The following is an 18404-nucleotide window of genomic DNA, read 5'->3' on the forward strand; positions in this document are numbered from 1 at the left end:
GATACATGCTCTGAGAGCAAGCCCCGAATTTCACTTACCAAAATAATAAAAGTCCTGTCAGTCCAAACCGAGTGGACACGCATCCTCTCAACGAGTTAACACTAAGAAGCATGACTAAAAAACCACAACCCTCTCACCCCTCACCTTCCCATGCCCACTATCCAAAAAACAGACGAGAATAAATGAAACGGCTGTGATGGGTAGATTTACTGATGAAAAAAAAGGTGTAGAGAGAACATTGGGAGTGATAAAAGAGGAGAGGGAGCGAGTGACAGTTGGGTTAAGACAGAAGTCATGTTCAATAGCAGGTAGCAACATCAAACGCTTGAGTTCACAGGGAACCTATGCAACCTTGTCTAGCAGGAGGATTTTCTGTTGTGTGGAGGAGATTATATCTGTTCAAACCGCTGACACGGCCTCATTTGCTGCCCGTAGTGTTAGAGGGGGGATTAAACGATATAAACTTTGAAGCTTTAAACAATACCTTTCAAAATTAAATGGATTAAGGGAGGGATGTCTGATGGGGATTTCCCTGGGCTTTGTTAGTTTTAAACTTCTCTCCTTTTTAAGGAGAAAGGAGGAGAAGGGGAAAAAAAGAGGTCTGAGGTTTCTCAGGCATTCATGTGACGGTTTTAATGAGTTCTCTCTCTCACGTTGAGGAGGAGGCCAGGGCCAGTGGCCACAGAGGAGCTGTTTCTGTGTATGTCCCAAATGGCACCCTATTCCCTACATAGTGCACTACTTTTGACCAGAGCCCCTATGGGTCCTGGTCAAAAGTAGTGCGCTATATAGGGAATAGGGTGCCATTCGGGACGCAAACACAGTGAACACTACAGCAGACAGATGGCCTCATAAACATCATATCTGCTCTGTTTAGATACACGCACACCAATCCACCCAATACTGAGAGGAAAGGACTCACTAACCAAAGCATTGCCGCCAGACTCATCTACTTGGCTGGTTCTGGCAAGCTGTGCAGTGCTGTTCATGCCTGTTGAAAGTGGCACATTTCCATTTACTACTGTGTTTGTTGCCCCCTTCATGACAATATGCATGAGCTGTTCATTCACCTGTTTTGAATATGTGATGTACACTTAGATGTAGAGATTGCATTGGTAGCTATGCTATTTTTGTAAAATAAAAAAAATTGTAGTATGGATGTTGGCTTTTATTAAATGTGATGATTACCATATACTCTAGAGCTTACTATATATAAATAGTTTGGGGGTATATGCATGATACAAGCAGTTGCTATGATTATGATTGGGCATGCTCAGATTGCACCCTGTCATTTTTGGTTGAGATGGAATCCCCCAAAAATATAGGCCAATCAAACTTTGTCGCTGCCGCTTTGCTTTAGTCAGACACGTGACCAATCACATGAAAGAGAAGTCAGTGTCAAACTTCTCTCCAAACGGAGGACAGGCTCCTCTCTCTCTGCCGAGTGAGCAGACATCAGTACGCTTAAATCTGGAGAAATGTCAAGCGTCGCACACATCAGGATGAAACACCTCTCATTACCTTTCTTTAAAAACATAATATGAATATCTGGCTCCGTAAGTCGTACAGAGTACATGGCAAGCATGGATCAGGCAGAACAGGGTATACCAAGGACTTCTCACTAGCTAGCTATAGTATAAAGCAACCCAAACTCAATTGATTTATCATTATCAATTAAACAGAACATTGTCCTGATTTAAAGTACTTTTGACTTTTAAATATGTGTGTTGTCCAATATATATTCTGCCGTTTTAAAATTCTTCCAGCAATGTGTGTGTTCTCCAGCTAAATAATGTGTAATCTATCAGGGCGTTAGTGTTGCTACATTGCTACTGTGTTGCAGCTGAGCTAAACTATATGGCTGACCAGAAGTGGGGATGTGGTTCTTAGTCCTAGCTAAGCCCATAACCAATAAGCAAATTCTCTGCAACGTCTAACAACATCAATAACAACTGGGCCTGAACTGTTCCACTGGCTAGAACGAAGGGATATGGCTTTCCCATTCCAAAGAAAGCAATAACATAATAAAATACACCTAGATATAGCCAGGGATACATAGTAAGCAAACAGAAACCTGTCTAATCAAACCAAATGGGTGGTCAGAGACACTGAGCAACTTGAACACACTGACCCTGACATCACTGGGATTCCCTCGTCATTTCTCAAGGTCCACCTATCTAAGCTGTGCATACACACATACTGAAACACACAGACACACACCTACACGTCCCCCTCACACTCCACCCCCCACCTCACACACACACACACACACACACACACACACACACACACACACACACACACACACACACAGAGACAAACACACAAACGTAACATGAATATTCAGTCATGGTTGTCAATTGCACCTTTCTTGCGTGGATCAAGGAGTGGCCTTGCACCAGGGGTCCTACACCAGGACCAGTCATTAACATGGGACTGCCACTCCATCAGCCCAGCCTCCAAATAAATCAAAGGGTCGGCCGGGGAAGAAAAGAGGCTAATATTTCCTCAATAACCCCAGAGAGGCTCCATGGAGAGATGCAAATTGCCTCCCAGGAGACCCAAGGGGGATGTGGAGGAGAAGGGAAGCTGGCTGGGAGGCACCGCACTGGGGAAGCTAATGAGTATAATGGTAAATGTATACAAGGAGAGGTGGAGGAGAGTAGAAGAAAGCCCTCTCTATTCATACCAATTAATATAATCTTATCAATGGAGGTACACCGTGGAGAGGTGGGGTAGGCTGGCATATATGGTCTAACCCTTAGCCACTGATCACAGGCGAGGGTTCGACACAGACACACTCCCCACATCCACCTCCTGAGCATGTGTATTATTCAACACAGCCTGTCAGGCCTGGGGGGTTAAGGAGATTTCTCTTTTTAACTCCCCTCTCCTCTCCAGATCAAAACAAATCAGATCAAATCAAAGAGGTTCACAAATGTTGCTTTTTTTAATTTTATTTTTTAGGAGTGAATGATCCCCCATTGTTCTGATATATTATCTTTTATAGTATGGGATGTGGCAACGTTACAACTGTACTAAATACCACTGTAAGTGGTCTTCTTACACCTGTAATCTGTGCTTTTGAATGTAGATGAATGAATGATATACAGGGGTTTATGGCATCTATTGCTAATACGTGGTATGACGATATAACTTCATGTATTATTATGCTGCTTTAAGAGTGATTGCATCAGTGTGTACACATGCAGAAAAAAAAAACATCCACAGAATAAGGATTTTGTGAAAAATGATTTGATCTTCCAGTCCTTTTATTTATTTATTTATTTCATTCGTTTGTTTGTTATTTTCTTCTCACTAACTTTCTCTTTTATTAACCGAAGCCGCGGGATCCATTTCAAGTTGACTTTTCAAAGACTCCCACTCTGCTGTTCCCCAGGCAGTGTTTTCATCAACAGCATTAGGTTTACACACAATGCACACCTGATCTTGAAGCCCTCAACACATTTTCAACTCTGACGACTCAGCTTATTAGTTTATTACCGTTAAATCACTATCAAAGTCAAACATGAGTGAGTCTTTCGAAACTGTAACATAGAGCTTGTTCAAAATATTTCCCTCTCTCAAACAATTCAGTTTATTACTATCAATCATTAACGTCAACCCAGTTGAACATGCGTATCTGTAAGACACACACCCTTCATCAGTTTCTGTTTACATACTACATGTCTTTTCATATCTATGCATCTTTACTTCAATAGAACAGGCTATTAGCAATAAAGCAGAGATTTACCAAACTGTCAATTACCTCAAGTCATCAGATAACTGAGTACTGGTATTAACTAACATGAATCAATGACTGTTGTACTCACATGGGCGCACTAGACAGATTTGTATCGTGAGAGGTATATCACCGTAACCTGATCACATGTATGTGGACCTCTTCCAATACCAACCGAGACCAACAGATGGCCCTGCTGCAGCCTTCCTGTCCTGTACAACACCGGTGGACTGGACACAGCACTTCCCCCCGGCAGAGACTCCACACACTATGAAACACTAGAAGACTGAACTGTGAGTCAGCAAGGTACTGTGTACTTCATTCTATATAAGCGGTAAAGAATAACTGTACCAATGGAGGAAAACAACATCTATTTTCACTCCTATCTTCATACTATCACATATTAAGTCCAAAGATCTGAGTAGGATGCTGTCATTTACCAGATAACCGTCCTTCAATGCAATTGTTTTAGAATGTATAATAGAACCTCCCTGCATTCAGAATAATGAGGTTGCCAGCAGTTTAGTACAGCGGCATTAGTATGGACAGCTGACTGTGTGGACGTCTTACCCCTCTTAAAAAGTGAATACTCAAATCAGAACAGGACTTAGTTTAAGGGAGCATTTGCACTGCCCTAAAAAGGGCAAAAAAATCATTCAAAAACATAAAATGAAATAAAGTCCCTGATCTATCTTTCTGAAGGTCATTTATAAATATAGATGAACAGAACGTGTCCAGAAGGAGCTGATTGGACGAGGATTTGTCTCCCTGAGATGGTTGAGAGGAGAGAAAGGAAGGTTAATCACGATGAAACTACCCATAGGTATAACGGTAGGCTTAGAATGCCATACTTCATTCAGTGTACCCATATAAACCTTAGCATCAGCATAATTGTAGCTAACCTGTGTACCCCTACACTCAAATCTCTAAAATATCACATCAAACTAAAGAATAAATGGTCAATTTAATGAGGAGGACCACAACCTTGATAGATATCACAGAACGGTCCAGCTGCCTTGTTACTAATGTAGTGGCAAACTTCTGCCTTCATCCTTTCAATCAATACAAACAGAGGATTTACATTTTTGGTTAATTGGCGCTCAATGAGTGAATAGCTTCTACATCAATAGAATATTCTTGCGGCCTTGGTCGGATCGATCCTGGAATCTGCCCAAGCATTTACAAACATGTATTTTCCAACTTGGCCTTCTTGTCTGTGGTCTGGCATGTGGTTACGTTTGGATTACATTTTGCGGTCACATCATTTTGTGGATTATATTATTGCTACAGAATGGAAATACGAATGATTGAAAAATCACTAAATGTACCTGTAAATATTATGTGCATTCAACATACTGAAGATGTGTCTATTTCAGTCATAAGTAAAACATTGTACACAGTTAACATCTTAGAAAGAGTTTAATTTAGTATGGAAAACAAGGAAGTGTCCATCAGTTTTCTCTGAAATATTGAGAAGGAACAAAATGGATCGTCTTGTAAGGACTGCCTTCACTGTTGTCAGACAAATACCTGTCTTAAAATGATAGACTGCAATGACAAATCAAAAATAGTAATGAATCACTTATTATTAGGTGCTTTCTATAATGCTTGCTTATGTTATGGGCCATTGTTCATCTAGGCTTGTGATTCAACTCCTCTGAATAAGGGGTTCAAGCATTAGTGATCATAGTGTGCCCCTTAGTGGTGGGAATGCTCTGTAACCTGACAGAGCTGTTGGAGGACAACAGCCCGAGAGGCTGGATTTGTAGAAACACTTCAACAGGCCTGTGTTACTGGAGTGGCCAGTGAGGTTAGGGGTCAAAACCCCAGCAGACCTTCTAGGGGCCAGGGCCCTCTCTCTACACATGATGCACTATATAGTCCTGGTGGGGGACCAACAGGGAACATTGTGAATGTTATGAGGACATCACGTTACCTGGGATATAGATCAAACATACCATGAAATAAAATATAATATTCATTTTCAATATTACTTCAATATTACTAGATCACACACAGAGCCTTCAGAAAGTATGCATACCCCTTGACCTATTCCACATTGTGTTGCGATACAGCCTGAATTTAAAATGGATGAACCTTTTACTGCAGCGTGCTAAATCAGAGTATTTCTTGTTAGTCTTTAACAAATCTATTTTGAAACAAAAGTATACACCTCACACATATGGCTTAAAAAAAGAAGACACCTGTACCATGTCAGATATAGAGATTAAATGTATTCAATTTTGAGTTTGCATCCCAATATTACACTTTATATACATTACAGAAGACTGAAATATAACAAGGAGGATTTTGTTAAATAATGATTACTAATTTGGAAATTCTGAAGAATATTTTTAACATTCCACCAGTAGAGGGCGATTTGGTAATTTGACTCCAGGAAATGGATATATAGAGATTTTTTTTCTCTCACCCATTTATAAACAATACCATAATGACAAAGTGAGAAAACATGTGTTTAGAAATCTTTGCAAATTGATTGAAACTGAAATACCTCATTTACATAAGTATTCACACCCTGAGTCAATACATGTTAGAATCACTTTTGGCAGTGATCAAAGCTGTGAGTCTTTATGGGTAAGTCTCTAAGAGCTTTGCACACCTGGATTGTACAATATTTGCCCATTACTGTTTTCAAAATTCTGAAGTTCTGTCAAATTGGCTGTTGATCATTGCTAGACAACCATTTTCAGGTTTTGCAATATATTTTCAAGCCGATTTTAGTCAAAACTGTAACTAGGCCACTCGGGAACATTCAATGTCATCTTGGTAAGCAACTCCAGTGTATATTTGGCCTTGTGTTCTCGGTTATTGTCCTGCTGAAAGGTGAATTTGTCTCCCAGTGTCTGTTGGAAAGCAGACTGAACCAGGTTTTCCTTTGGGATTTTGCCTGTGCTTAGCTCTATTCCATTTATTTTTATCCTAAAGAAACTCCCTACTCCATGCCAATGACAACCATACCGGCAACGCCATACTTGATGTGTTGTGTTGGATTTGCCACAAACATAACACTTTGTATTCAGGAAATTAATTTAATTGAATTTCTTTGCCAAATGTTTTGCAGTTTTACTTAGGTGCCTTATTGCAGACATGACACATGTTTTGGAATATTTTTTATTCTGTACACGCTTCCTTCTTTTCACTCTCTCATTTAGGCTAGTATTGTGGAGTAACTACAACGTTGTTAATCCATCCTCAGTTTACTCCTATCACAGCCATTAAACTTTGTAACTGTTTTAAATCCCTGAGTGGTTCCCTTCCTCTCTGGCAACAGAGTTAGGAAGGACACCTGTATCTTTGTAGTGACTGGGTGTATTGATACACCATCCAAAGTGTAATTAATAACAGCACCATGCTCAAAGGGATATTCAATGTCTGGTTTTAGTTTTTTGCCATTGGAAAACCTCCCTGGTCTTTGTGGTTGAATCTGTGTTTGATATTCACTGCCCGACTGAGGGACCTTACAAATAATTGTATTTGTGTGTTACAGAGATGAGGTAGCCATTCAACAATCATGTTAAACACTATTATTGCACACAGTGAGTCCACGCAACTTATTGTGTGACTTTTTAAGCACATTTTTACTCCTGAATTTATTAAGGCTTGCAATAGACTCGAGACATTGGGACATTTCATTTTTTCATGTTTAATTAGTTTGTAAACATTTCTGAAAACATAATTCCACTTTGACATTATGGGGTATTATTTTGTGTTGGCCAGTTTTTCTTCAATTTAATAAATGTTAAATTCAGGCTGTAATAAATCTAATCACACCCAGCTATATTATAAAGAACTGTTCATACATCTGAGCTACAGCTTCAGGTATTATGGCAGTATGTTTGGAGAGAGAGAACTGTGCCTCATAATTATCACATCTCGACAAAACGCATTCACCTTATTGTGTGTTCAAATCCCTTTCCTTCATATAAATATTACCTGAAAATATTATCAATCATGCATAACTTGTTCAATTTTAAATTGAATCTACATTTATACAGGTATGCAAAGTTATGGTTAATACTTAGTTCAGCACAAAATACAATCATATACAGTACCAGTCAAAAGTCTGACCACAACAACTCATTCAAGGGTTTTTCTTTATTTGTACTATTTTCTACAATGTAGAATAATACAGAAGACATCAAAACAATGAAATAACACATATGGAATCATGTAGTAACCAAAAAAGTGTTAAACAAATCAAAATATTTGAGATTCTTCAAAGTAGCCACCCTTTGCCTTGATGACAGATTTGCACACTTGGCATCAAGCAGCTTCACCTGGAATACTTTTCCAACAGTCTTGAAGGAGTTCCCACATATGCTGAGCACAGGCTGCTTTTCCCCAACTCATACCAACCCATCTCAATTGGGTTGAGATCGGGTGATTGTGGAGGCCAGGTCATCTGATATAGCACTCCATCACTTACACAGCCTGTGGGTGTGTTGGCTCATTGTCCTGTTGAAAAACAAATGATAGTCCCACTATGCGCAAACCAGATAGGATGGTGTATTGCTGCAGAATGCTGGGGTAGCCTTTCTGGTTAAGTGTGCCTTGAATTCTAAATAAATCACAGACAGTGTCACCAGCAAAGTACCCCCACACCATCACACCTCCTCCTCCATGCTTCACGGTGGGAACCACACATGCGTCATCCGTTCACCTACTCTGCGTCTCGCAAAGACATGGCGGTTGGAACCAAACATCTCTAATTTGGAGACCAAAGGATAGATTTCCACCGGTCTAATGTCTATTGCTCATGTTTCTTGGACCAAGCAAATCTCTTCTTCTTATTGGTGTCCTTTAGTAATGGTTTCTTTGCAGCAATTCGACCATGAAAGAAAGCCTAATTTACGCAATCCCCTCTGAACAGTTGACTTTGAGATGTGTCTGTTACTTGAACTCCGTGAAGCATTTATTGGGGCTGCAATTTTTGAGGCTGGTAACTCTAATGAATGTATCCTCTGCAACAGGCAGTCCTCATGAGAGCCAGTTATCACAGCACTTGATGGTTTTTGAGACTGCACTTGAAGAAACTTTCACAGTTTTTGACATTTTCCCGGATTGACTGACCATGTCTTAAAGTAATGATGGACTGTAATTTCTCTTCGCTTATTTGAGCTGTTCTTGCCATAATATGGACTTGGTCTTTTACCAAAACGGCTATCTTCTGTATACCAACCCTACCTTGTCACATCACAACAGACCGTCTGAAATGCATTAAGAAGGAAATTCCACAATTAACTTTTACCAAAGACCAATGTTCATTGAAATGCATTCCAGGTGACTACCTCATGAAGCTGGTTGAGAGAAGGCCAAGAGTGTGCAAAGCTGTCATCAAGGCAAAGGGTAGTAATTGAAGAATCTCAAATATATTTTCATTTGTTTAACACTATTTTGGTTACTACATGATTCTATATTTGTTATTTCATAGTTTTGATGTCTTCAGTATTATTCTAAAATGTAGAAAAGAGTAAAAATAAAGAAAAAACCCTGGAATAGGTAGGTGTGTCCAAACTTTTGACTGGTACTGTACATTTTACTCATGGGCAATTCCATGCCAGCAGGAGCGGAAAATATTTATGATATCTCAGATTGTTCAGGCAATTCTCACATTGAAACTTCATTGGGAGGAAGTATGATTGACATGCTATTTACATTAGTATCACAATCCATTTTATAGAAAATTATAATGACAATCATGGATGGTAGATAGCCTAGCGGTTAAAGAGGCAGCCAGAAATCGGAGGGTTGCAAGTGAGCTGGCAAACAAAGGGTTGCTAATATCAAATACTAGATGCCAGTGCCTGACGTTGTGCCCTTGATCAAGGACCTTAACCCCCCCCACAACAACAACTCCCCGGGCACCCAGTGTGCCAGCACCACTCCAAAAACCTGTATATGTATGTGTCATTCAGAGAGGTTGAGTTAAGAGCGGAAGTCAAATTGTGATTGGACCTTGTGTGCAATTGATTAACAAAAGTTATTTTGATGTTCATCATGATGAAAGTGGCCATTTTAGGCCCTTTTTAGACCTATACATGCCTCCTGTGGTACCTTATGATCCGTTGATGATACAAACAACATTGTGTTGTCATTATAGTCATTATAGTGTGCTCTCAGTGGTGTCATGCACCCATTAATTTAGAAGGGGTATGAAGTACTTTAGGATGGAAGGGGGTGGTGTGCCCCCTTCTGGAAGTTGGAGAATTTTGCATTGTTCAAACACCTGAAACAGCTTTTTCCTGAAATATAAACCCATAATCAGTATCCCTAATTCTATATACAAAAATGTGTATATTTTTCTGCATAGGTAATCTTAGTTAAGATAGTTAAACAAGCTACTCTAACTTGATTGATAGTTTGAAATGGCTTGGTAGCTAGTGATGAGGTTGGAAGATAGGTTCCCTATCTAGTTGGCTAGCTAAAGTCAACTTCATAAAAATTGATTGGTGGCTAGTATTACAGAGAAACAATCCACACATGTTTTAATTATTCATCAAGAAGGAATCAATAGGCTACACAGCTTGATCAAATTAATTTACGAACTTACCTCCGGTAGCTAAAATACATTATTGGCAGCTCAAATCAAATGCTGTGTAAGTCACTATACGCTGTGTGTGTTCTCTTTCGCCACCGACAATACTGCACACTCTAGAGTAGCCTTGTCCAGTCAGTGTTCCAGGGGGCATGTGCCTGTGTGCCCAATGTGGGCATGACGCTACTGTCTGCTCTAACATGTGGAGTATGTCTAGATTCTGAAATACACATTTTCACATGAATTTATTCAACATTAAAAATATTAACATGAATATCTCAAACCAGCCCTTTTAGATTGTGTTCATTTTAAGACATATTGCTTGGAACAATAAAAAAAAGGAAAATAAAATAGTAAATCAAATAAAATAGTAAAAATAAATTTAAAAAATTATGGGACACTGTAAAGTCCATGGAGAATAAGAGCACCTCCTCCCAGCTGCCCACTGCACTGAGGCTGGGAAACACTGTCATCCCCCAACCCAAATTACAAGCCTGTTCAACCGCTCTTTCGTATCGTCTGAGATTCCCATAGATTGGAAAGCAGCCGCGGTCATCCCCCTCTTCAAAGGGGGAGACACTCTAGACGCAAACTGCTACAAACCTATCTATCCTACCCTGACTTTCTAAGGTCTTCGAAAAGCCAACCGATTACCGACCATTTCGAATCTCATTGTACCTTCTCCGCTATGCAATCTGGTTTCAGAGCTGGTCATGGGTGCACCTCAGCCACGCCCAAGGTCCTAAACGATATCATAACCGCAATAGATAAGAGACATTACTGTGTAGCCGTATTCATCGACCTGGCTAAGGCTTTCGACTCTGTCAATCACAACATTCTTATTGGCAGACTCAACAGCCTTGGTTTCTCAAATGATTGCCTCGCCTGGTTTACCAACTACTTCTCTGATAGAGTTCAGTATGTCAAATCGGAGGGCCTATTGTCCGGACCTCTGGTAGTCTCTATGGGGGTGCCACAGGGTTCAATTCTCGGGCTGACTCTCTTCTCTGTATACATCAATGATGTCGCTCTTGCTGCTGGTGATTCTTTGATCCACCTCTACGCAGACGACACCATTCTGTATACCTCTTGCCCTTCTTTGGACACTGTGTTAACTAACCTCCAGACGAGCTTCAATGCCATACAACTTTCCTTCCGTGGCCTCCAACTGCTCTTAAATGCATGTAAAACTAAATGCAGGCTCTTCAACCGATTGCTGCCCGCACCTGCCCGGCCGTCCAGCATCACTACTCTGGACGGTTCTGACAACTACAAATACCTAGGCGTCTGGTTAGACTGTAAACCCTCCTTCCAGACTCACATTAAGCATCTCCAATCCAAAATTAAATCTAGAATCGGCTTCCTATTTCGCAACAAAGCATCCTTCACTCATGCTGCCAAACATACTCTCGTAAAACTGACCATCCTACCGATCTTCGACTTCGGCGATGTCATTTACAAAATAGCCTCCAACACTCTATTCAACAAATTGGATGCAGTCTATCACAGTGCCATCCGTTTTGCCACCAAAACCCCATATACTACCCACCACTGTGACCTGTATGCTTTTCTTGGCTGGCCCTCGCTTCATACTCGTCGCCAAACCCACTGGCTCCAGGTCATCTACAAGTCTCTGTTAGGTAAAGCCAATTCTTCCTTTGGCCGCCTCTCCTTCCAGTTCTCTGCTGCCAATGACTGGAACGAACTGCAAAAATCACTAAAGCTGGAGACTCTTATCTCCCTCACAAGCTTTAAGCACCAGCTGTCAGAGCAGCTCACAGATCACTGCACCTGTACATAGCCCATCTGTAAATAGCCCATCCAACTACCTCATCCCCATACTGTATTTATTTATTTATTTATCTTGCTCCTTTGCACCCCAGTATCTCTACTTGCACATTCATCTTCTGCACATTCTACCATTCCAGTGTTTAATTGCTTTATTGTAATTACTTCTCCACCATGGCCTATTTATTGCCTTACCTCCCTTATCCTACCTCATTTACACATGCTGTATATAGACTTTCTCTACTGTATTATTGCTTGTATGTTTGTTTATTCCATGTGTAACTCTGTGTTGTTGTATGTGGCGAACTGCTTTGCATTTTCTTGACCAGGTCGCAGTTGCAAATGAGAACTTGTTCTCAACTAGCCTACCTGGTTAAACAAAGGTGAAATATATATATATATATATATATATATATATATATATATATATATATATATATATTTTTTTTTTTTTTTCTTTTTTTTTTTTTTTTTTTCTTTTTAAATAGTCTACAAGTACATACAATTTCCAGAGTGGGCTCTCTTCTAATTCTGAAGTTCTGACGATACATTTTATGAGCACCAAGAACACAGTGAATGGTAAATGGATTCAAAGGGAACTCGCTCTACTGGTGATTTTCTGAAAGTGCAATCCTAAAGGACGGCTGTGATTGGTTAAATGACCTATAATGTACATTTCCATGTATAAAATGGGTCATTTAGTTATAAGTACCAGTGAGCCCACTCTAGAAATGTTATGTATTTAAATAGTACATTGTTCCAAACAATGTGTAAAAATAAGCTAAATCAAAAAAAGGTTGTTCTGATCTATTCATATTAATATTTGTAATATTTAATAAATTAATGCAAAAATGTGTATTTCAGAATCCATGTGTTATAGCAAACTATAAGGAGTATATTGACTGTCACACCTGTCCTTGTGATTGTCTCCCCCCCAAGTGTCGCTTATTTTCCCTGGTGTATTTATCCCTGTGTTTCCTGTCTCTCTGTGCCAGTTCGTCTTCTATGTCTTTGCCCTTACCTGTTTTCTGGACTCCGTACCTGCCTGCCTGTCCGTTCTGCCTGCCCTGACCCCGAGCCTGCCTGTCCCTCTGTACCTCCTGGACTCTGAACTGGTTTTTAGATTTTGCCTGTCCATGACCATTCCCTTGCCTACCCCTTTTGGAGTGATTAATAAATATCAAAGACTCAAACCGTCTGCATCTGGGTTTCGCCTTGTGTCCTTATAATTGACACCAAGACGTTGCCTGTATCATATACGGTTCACGGATCATAAGATCTTACAGGAGGCATGTATAGGTCTAAAACGGCCCCTTTCATCAAGACTTTCTCAAAAATGGTTTGTGATACAAATGTAAAAAGCATTGTGTAATACCCTAATGCTTATGGTTTACTAATAGATGATTCCAAAGCAGTCATTACTTACCAGTCTATTACAAACCATTGGTTCCACCCTACGGTCTTCTGAAAACCCACCTGTAATAAAGAAATAAACATTTTGATATATTCATACACTAATATAACACAGTACCATAACTTGCATGATAAAAGTGATACAGAAATGTTCCCTCAATGGCAATGGTCAATGGCAGTGTTGGCTACTTAAGTAGCTTCAATAGGACATTTCCAAGATTCAATGGTTTGTACTAAGAAAATATTGTCAATGTGTGCCACATCATTCAATCCTTCTGCCCTTATTTCCTTTTGCCACTAATAGTTTTTTTTCTATATGTAATGTTCTTAGTACTATATCCTTCCTAAAGAGTACTCAAATCTTATCTCTCTGCAGCTACTAAATCAGGGCAGTGTATTCCCATTAAAGTAGTCCCTGGCCTCTTCATTTATAGCAGTATGAGTGCCTACAGACTCAGAATGTGTTCCAAATGGCACCCTATTCCCTATATAATGCACTACTTTTGACCATAACCCTATGGGCCCTGGCTAAGAGTAGTGCACTATATAGGGAATAGCATGCCATTTGTGATGCTGCCTCTGTAAACATGACTGTTTTGCTATGCCGTGCATTCTGGGAATTCTGGCGGCTTGGTTAAAATATTTGACCTTGTTAAGTAACATATAATCAATTTGCGGTTAACTTGCCTAGTCTATCTGATTTATTGAGTCAAACTGTGAAATCAGTTTACAAGGAATTTGCTGTGTGTGTTTTAAGCCAGAATGTAGATCAAGTTTCATATAAAGGAAATATAATTTGATTTATGTCATAATCAGAGCTTATTCTAATATATTATAAATGCTTTGGCATTTGCATGTATTTCAGGTATAGTGTAATTGGGGTAAGTTACTCCCATACCTACCAACTGAAAGGTGTTCTTAATGTGGGCCTAATTCATTATATCCTAGCAGTTGCTGTGGCAGATGCCCTTCAATGTGCAATGATGTCAGTGTCCTTAAAGTAGGCAACTGCAGGAATCTGTTTCTAGAAAATCTGTGTCAATAAACAATGGTTTAGAAAACAGCAGGGCATTCAGAGACATGCTCCTCATATAACGCATATCAGATATTGGAATGTAATGGACAGTGGAGCAAAGTGACATGTATAGGACTACATGCAAATAGGACTTGATTTCTATGATAGTATTCAATGAGTGTAGGCTATTACATGACAGCAGAACAAAATAATGTTTTAGAATTGAACAGAACTTTGAGGTGGAACTGACAGCGTTTTCACTACTCTGCAGGTATGAAACAAACAGACAGTCATAATATTAGTCCAAGATATCAAATCCCCAGTTTATGCTACAAAATCAACTTCATAAGAGGTTTTAAAAATAGGTTCTATTTGACAAAAAATTCCATGATGTACAGTAAGACATTGTTGGCTGAATAAATGGATGCAGTTCAATGCATGATTAATATAAGTAGTCCAACAAATATTGCTATCAGGTTGTAAATCACAGTTGGCCCGGTACTTTGTTTGCTGCCTCCAACCATTCGGGACACAATGTAACTAAGGCTGGGAATGTCAATTACAATCAAACTAGTAAGGGCAATGATCACAAGTCAGTCATAATGTGGCTAATAGCCTACTGTATCTGTTAATTTAACAAGTTAAAAACACGGAGCCTAACGTTAGCTAACTAGCTAGCTGCTGTGAGGATGTCATGTCATTGGAGGAGTGGATGAGTGAGAGACGTATTCCCTCATATAGTTTCAGTGGTTACAGCTAGAGATACAGGTGTCATTTGGTTAGCTGGCAAGAAATTTGAATCGCTATGCTAGCTAGCTATGCTGAACTTGAACGACTGTTATCCAGTTAGTATATCTCTTGCGTTCGTAAATTCACTCCGGCTATCTACTCTGATTTCAAAGCACTCTCGTCTTGAGTAAGCCAGAGCGCAGAATAACTGCTGAATTTATGAACGCTCAACACCCGCTGAATATGACCTGTAAACGTCGGCAAAAAAAGTTATTACATTCTTCCGTGCAGCACAGTTAGTCACTAACGCTCTAGATAACATGTAAACGGTCTAACCAGCTCTGCTAGGGCGAGTAAAATGGTCAATAGTGAGGTGTTCTCTCATTTGTGTCTGGAAGTCGCAAGCAAGCTAACCACCTTTAGCCAGTTAGCTTGGGTGATTGACTGCCGTTGTGAGGAACACTCCGATCAACACTACGCCTCGGGCCTGAGAATCCAGTGTCAATAGTGCAGTGTGCGCTCGGAAAGCGAAACGCTCTCAATTTACCAGCAGACAATCTGACAATGCTCTGAATTTACGAACACAGAGCCCACTCTAACACACTGGAGGCAATTTACGAGCACACCCTTAGTTGTCAATCAAATGTATTTGGTATCGATCAAATGGGCATGCAGGCAAATTCCCATTCAGTTGTCAAAACGTACGTTGGTATAAGCATGCATTGGCAGGCAAGCTACAGAAAAACACTATTCCCGATTGTTTATAAGTGCAATTTTGACGGCCAACTAGCTGAAAAGGTTTCAGAGGGTTCATCCAATGTTCCCTCGTTTGAGTTTAGCTCATCTCACTCTTGTTAGTATTAGTTGTTGATCTTGTTGTTATTGATGAGCATAACTGAGGGAAAGCGAGCCTACCTTTTCATGGTTGTTTGATCAATACGTTCCCAAATAAGAGAAGACGCCAGTGCTACATATTTGCAGAAATCCATTCTGGTTCATGAGGTGGCTTTTGGCGAATGCATTCTAATGATCTAAAGTTATGCTGTTGCAACTGTCTGTAAACAAACACATAGTCCAGTTCAAAGTGAATTATGGCAGGCCAGTATGGCAAATGGCTTATTTGCATAAAGGCCTGATTGGCTATGGCTCACTGGTCTGGGTAGACTCTGGTACTGGACAAGACAGGTGTTTTTATTAGGTTTTATTTACTGCAGTGTCTATTAATTGTCCAAATGCACGGCCGCTTTCCCACTCTATATTGCTATAGAATTTTCACAAATGCCTTTACTTCATTCCCAAACATTTTATGAATTTATGGAAATGTGAACATGGCTACATTCCTACAGAGTAGGCTACAGAAACAAGAAAGAATATATTTAGTAAAAGAAACTAAACACTTTTGGAATGGTGCTCAACTACTGTAGCGGGCGGCAGGTAGCCTAGTGGTTAGAGCGTTGGGTCAGTAACCGAAGAATTGATGGATTAAATCCCCGAGTTGACGAGGTAAAAATCTGTCGTTCTGCCCCTGAACAAGGCAGTTAACCCACTGTTCCCCGGTAGGCCGTCACTGTAAATAATAATTTGTTGTTAATAAAGGTTACATTTAAAAAACTTTTGAAAAACAAACAATACAGTCAGGACTTAAACAATGGAGTGCATACATTTGTGAATGGCAGTCAAATCCATCAGATACGGTCGATTATGAATGTCGAGCCCAGTGTCTTGCGTTAAATCATCTCTATGCCAGTATGGTGCCAGTGTGTCCCCGCTATGTTCCCTGCCCAATAAAACTAAGAGCTACCACGAACCTATCATCATGACAACACCCGATACGTCAATATACTAATCAATTGCCTATAGACGTGTGTATAGAAGCATGAAACCTACCTTCCCAATGCAGAAAACAATAATAATTGGAACGTTTGTCATTACACTTGACATTACGTTTTTCGTCCTCCATCCACTACACTGTCGCCATTTTGCTTAAAATTCTGCAGGTTAAACTATAATCTGAGAGGTATTTTCGCAGCGGATAATTTTTTTAAATGTCAGTTGAATAGCACAGCGCATGGGACTTCTCTCTCGTTGATTCTGCAAAATGCCATGAACATAATGTCATAGAATCTGTATTTTATTCCAGTCCTGCTCAATTTAATTGTGGCAATGATCTCAACAAAACGAACCTTCCCCTATTCAAAATATGGATCATCCCAGAACCAGATCACTGTAGAAAAATCGTTGGGTTAAATTGAGCTTGGAAGATGGTCAAACTGTGGGGTGTAGTAGAGTGATACAGTTAACCAACACACACCGTCAAATATTATCATAACACAGTAGAACATTACATTGTAGCCTGACACCATCAAATGTTACATATTACTGTACATAGATTTCACTCAACATTGTATTGGACAGGTAGCCTCTTACAAATCCTCCTGATCTCGCGAGTTTACATTCTATTTGGAAAGAATGTAAGCTTACGTTCTATTGTGGGCACGAACTATCTTGATCTCGCGATGGTTCGTACGAGGCTATTGGACAGGTGGGGTGGGGGGAAAGGACATAATAGCGAAGGTACATTAAGACATTACGTAATCGTTTGAGCACTACCCACAAGAGGTTTCTTTCTTTTTTTTATTGCAGCTGTCTTGTGGCTAGAATTGGGATCATGCACACTGATGGAGATTTCCAGTCTTTTCGGTGAACCACATCATTTGGCTCCGTTCACGTAAAAGAACCGCATCATTTGCATCAGTGTAAAGTACTGTAATCACTATCAGTAACACTTAAGTATTTTGGGGGGATATATGTACTTTACTTTACTATTTATATTTTTTGACAACTGTTACTTTTACTTCACTACATTCCTAAATAAAATAATATACTTTTTACTCAATACATTTTCCCTGACACCCGAAAGTATTTGTTACATTTTGAATTGCTTAGCAGGACAGGACATTTGTAAAATTCGCACACTTATCAAGAGAACATCACAGGTCATCCCTACTGCCTCTGATCAGGCGGACTCACTAAACACACATGCTTCGTTTGTAAATTATGTCTAGTGTTGAAGTGTGCCTCTGGCTATTAGTACATAAATAAAACAAGAAAATGGTGCCTTCTGGTTTGCTTAATATACTTAAGTATATTTCAGCAATTAT

The 18404-nt window shown here is 39.8% G+C and overlaps 1 protein-coding gene across 1 annotated transcript in view; it reads right to left on the minus strand.

The window, feature by feature from the left end:
* Positions 1 to 17384, minus strand: part of LOC112249673 (zinc finger protein 644) — a 49087-nt gene extending 31703 nt beyond the window's left edge. The window contains exons 1-2 of the mRNA XM_024419461.2: positions 17131 to 17384; positions 13513 to 13562 (exon numbers count right to left, since the gene is read on the minus strand). The gene's annotated coding sequence lies outside the window, so the exon portion shown is untranslated. The remainder of the gene's footprint in view (positions 1 to 13512; positions 13563 to 17130) is intronic.
* Positions 17385 to 18404: the final 1020 nt, after the last annotated feature.

Source organism: Oncorhynchus tshawytscha, linkage group LG01 (assembly GCF_018296145.1).
Source record: "Oncorhynchus tshawytscha isolate Ot180627B linkage group LG01, Otsh_v2.0, whole genome shotgun sequence".
NCBI classification, from domain to species: domain Eukaryota; kingdom Metazoa; phylum Chordata; class Actinopteri; order Salmoniformes; family Salmonidae; genus Oncorhynchus; species Oncorhynchus tshawytscha.